The sequence below is a fragment of the Phaethon aethereus genome (genome assembly GCF_964289735.1).
Source record: "Phaethon aethereus genome assembly, chromosome: 10".
Classification (NCBI taxonomy): Eukaryota; Metazoa; Chordata; class Aves; order Phaethontiformes; family Phaethontidae; genus Phaethon; species Phaethon aethereus.
The window spans coordinates 15178370-15182678 of NC_138586.1; positions in this window are offsets into that span (position 1 = coordinate 15178370).

The window sequence follows — 4309 nt, forward strand, 5'->3', positions numbered from 1 at the left end:
GGCTGTAACAGCACGCTGCGTGCACGTGTGTCTGCGTACCTGCGCACGTGTGTGTCTGTGTGTGCCCCATGCACGTGCACACGCGCACGTACAGGACGCCGTTTGCGGCAGCAGAAGCCACAGGACACCTCTGAGGACGGGGCTGCGCTGTTAGCTCGGTGCGTAGTTAAACCTTACGCTGTGTGACCGCCGCTTGCACGAAGCGCCTGCGCGAGACAGCCGTGACCCCGCCAAACCTCCCAGCGACCGCCCTCCCCGGAACGGTGCAGGGGCCGGGGTGCCACCGCGTGACGGCTGCGGCGGCGGCTGCTGCGGGGCCAAGCTGCCCGAGCGGCGGCGGTGAGTCAGCAGCCGTTTGCAGCGCTGGGAAGGAGCAGTTCTTACAAAGAGAACCAGAAAGCATGATTTACATCAAGCGGCTGTCAAAGGAGTTGGCAAAGATAGATGCTCCTGCCTGCGTGCTCAAGGTATGCAGCCTTTCCTGCTTTCCTGCTCCTCTTAGACCAGCGCAGGTTGGTGCTTAGGACTTTAAATCAGAAGGAATCACCCTCTTTTACCTGACCGTTGATGCCATTCCCAGGCCACACCAGAGCTCCACATAGTCACCACGGCTGGTCATCTTTGTCTCTCCTATTCTCACCGAACTCAGTATCCCTGGGGGGAGCATGGTCACACAGATAAGCATCTCCAAGCCCTGGGATGAGATGCAGAAGACCTGAGTGAGATTCTTGGTTCAGCCACATGTTTTGGGCTTGATTTTGACCCTCCTCTCCCTATGGGTGCTGCAGGACCAGCAGTTCCTCCAGCACATCTCCCACTTGCCTCTCCCTGTGCCCAGGGCTGAGCCACTGGCTATGCTGCAGGAGGGAAACAGCTCCAAGTTCTCTCTAAACGGATTTCTTGCCCTTATTTTTTTAATGCAATGATAAAAGGTAATTTTGCTTTAAGAGCTTATGTCCCTAGGTGACCAGATGAATCAGGAGACTCGTAATATTTTGCAGAGGCTGCAAATCTACCCTATATCTGTCTGCAATGAGTATATTAAGATTTAGTGGGAGCAAGACCTATCTGCCAACATCAGCACTGCTAGCAAATGAGCTAGGAAACAACTGAGAGGGACTCCAGTGCTTTCTGGGCCTCTGAACTAGAAAAGCAGCAGCTCATTTAAGCAGACACAACCCTTTATGCCAGAAGTCAGCCTGGCAGCGGCAAAAGACCGGGAAACTTCCACACGTCAGCGGTGATTTTGGTAGGATGGTCCTGCTGACACCGCAGGGTGCTCGGGACAAGCTGACATGTGAGCTCTGATTCATGGGAGTCCTTGGGGGAAGTTCGCTTCTAAGCCAAAGAAGATAAAAACTATCATCACCTAGTCAGGAGCGGAGTGGGCACAGGGCTCAGCCATGGGGTACTGGGGAAGCACTGGGACCAGTCTGTGCTCACTTGGGTGTGAAATCCATAGACTAGCTGCTGAGCAGTACATGGTAGCCACAAAGTGGTTCAAGTAATTAAATTGTGTATTACTTTATGTCAGCATATCCTAGCAAATGTACTATCCGCTATGCCGTCCATAAGGATTTTTACCTATGATCTCTTCTTCTTCCTCATATGAGTCTGGCTTTTGGGACAATTGGCCCAGGGCGATGCCGAGTATTAATTTCAGGATTTAACAGCCCAGTTCTTACAGAACTGGCCACCACAGCCCCTCCACACCAATGCATGCCACTTTTTATCAGTGCACGCAAGGCACACGCATGGCAAGGCAAGATGAGCCCTTGCTAACGCTCACTGCCAGCCCTGATGCTCATCCCTGCCTGCAGCCTGGGAAATGGCTGTGCCAACCATCAGAGAAAACACCTGGATCATTTGTAAACACTAATTATAACCTTTATCTTCTGAGTTTGGAAACTTTGTCCCTGTTACACACAACTGTCCTCTTGCAGATCTCTACAAACAGCAAAGATAACAGCAGTCACAGAATCACAGAATCATTAAGGTTGGAAAAGACCTTTAAGATCATCAAGTCCAACCATCAACCCAACACCACCATGCCCACTAAACCATGTCCCAAAGTGCCATGTCCACACGTTTTTTGAACACCTCCAGTGATGGTGACTCCACCACCTCCCTGGGCAGCCTGTTCCAATGCTTGACCACTCTCTCAGGAAAGAAATTTTTCCTAATATCCAGTCTAAACCTCACCAGGTGCAACTTGAGGCCATTTCCTCTCATCCTATTGCTAGTCACTTGGGAGAAGAGATCAACACCCACCCCACCACAACCCCCGGGCCATGTTAATCTTCTCCGTACCATTCCAATTTTAGTATTTGTGCTGCCAAAGGGAGCACAGTCGGCCCTGGCAAGGCTCTGCAAAGCCTCAGCAACACCCGGCAGTCAGGAGCACGGGTAACCCCGCCAGCACTGGCCACCAGCAATAATGCTTTCTTGTTCAGGCTCTGCCTTGGCCAGTGGGTTTCCTGATGCTTAGTGACACTTTGCAGCCAATACTATATTTGTCACATTTGTCACATTTGAGCCATAAGCCTCCTGGTCTGGGGCTCTAACAGCCACACCGATGCAAAAGGCAAGTGGGTTTGGCTCAGGAAGGTCAAGATCACTGCAGTTAAGCTGAAGTTTAATCATCGTGTAGACCTGGCTAAATGCCAGAATTGGGCTTTTATTTAAATGTTCCTTAATCCTGCAACTATATAATTTCCTCCGAGTAACAAAATATGAAGTCGTGTAGCTGCTGTCAGTTACTGACAAACTGATAAACAATTAAAGATGCTTTTCAATAGCATTTTCTTCCCAGTTTTAGAGCCGTCTACATTCCCAGCTAAGGTTACATCATTGTTGTCTTTAATAATTTAGAGACCATCCTACTTACGCTAATGCAATCGTCGTGTTTGGCCGTCAGAGCAGGAACAGAGCGCAATGAATCACAAGTCAGTAATTTTCTGTACTACTTATTTGCCCAAACTCTTCAACATTAAGAGCTTAAGGTGTATGCTAGGCTCATGCATCCTTATTTTTCAGAGGAATCAGAAGAATGGCACATGCGTTTCCAATTCATCTCCTTCCCATCATCCCAGCCCTTCTGCTGATTTGGCTGAGGAGCTTCATGATTTTTTAGGGGAACAGGAGGACATGGCCCCACACCACATGCATGTGCAAGGGCAGGTGTGTGTCTGCATGTCTGCATATGCACAAGCACCTCTATCTATGTCAATCAATTTGACAAGGGTAGCCGTCTCAAATACATTAAGCTTTTACCCATTTTACAAAAATAAGTGCATAGATAAGGAGCGCTAGTTTGTGTCGCTGCTTTGGAGAATGCTGTGCTCGTTCGAAATCAGAGAAGACACCTGAAAAAGAGCTGTAACTCCGCTAAGGGTGCCAGAGAGCAACAGGGCCGGGAGGTCAGCACACGGAGAACATCGAGGGAAGAATAAAATTATAATCAACCCACCATCGTCACACCTATCGATGAAGGAATACTGCTTTGGCTCCGAAACAGGTACTTAGTGCTGTGCTGATGTTGAAAGGAGAAGCCTCTTTCCTCTGTGGGTTATTGCTGTTTGATCATTCATAATTTGATGGCAGAAGAAAAATGACTGGAAGATCACATGAGAATTTATTGGAAGGCAAATACAAGGAAAAGCAAATAAGAAACCATATAATTTAATTCCTGCTACTGGTTTCAAACATTCATTACACAAGTTAATCAGAAAAAAACCCTATACCAATTTCTTAGCAATTCATCTAACAGAGTATCCTAATTCTGCATCCTCAGATTGTCACTATTACCGTCGTTCCGGTTTCCCCCTGCGGCCAGACGGACGGGGGAAAATCAGACTCTCCCTTCTTCTTTTCTCCCGTGTATTCGCTTGCCTGTGTTAACCAAGTGTTTCGAGAGTGTTTAACAGCAGGGGTGAACAGTTGCGTCTGATCCATTACCTCAATGCACAGCACCCAGCCAGCACGGTGTTCGCTGGGCAGCCTGCCCGGCAGAGCCACCGCGGGAAGCGGCAGGACGGGCAAAGCGCTGCAGAGCCACGGCTGCCGCCCACGCCACGCCCGGGTCCTCGCCCTTGCGCGCGCCTTCGCCACCGCCCCCGGCTCCGCGAGGTGGCGCCGCAAGGTGGGCACGCGGTGTGGCCGCCCCGCGCCCTAACGTCACGCGGCGGGGCACGCCCGGTCGCCGCCAGCGCAGGTTCTCCCCCTCCCTTCCCCTCCCGCACTTCCGCCCGGCAGGGGGCGGGGCCGGCGCCGCTCTCGCGAGAGCTGTGGGATCCCCGCCCTCCCGCCA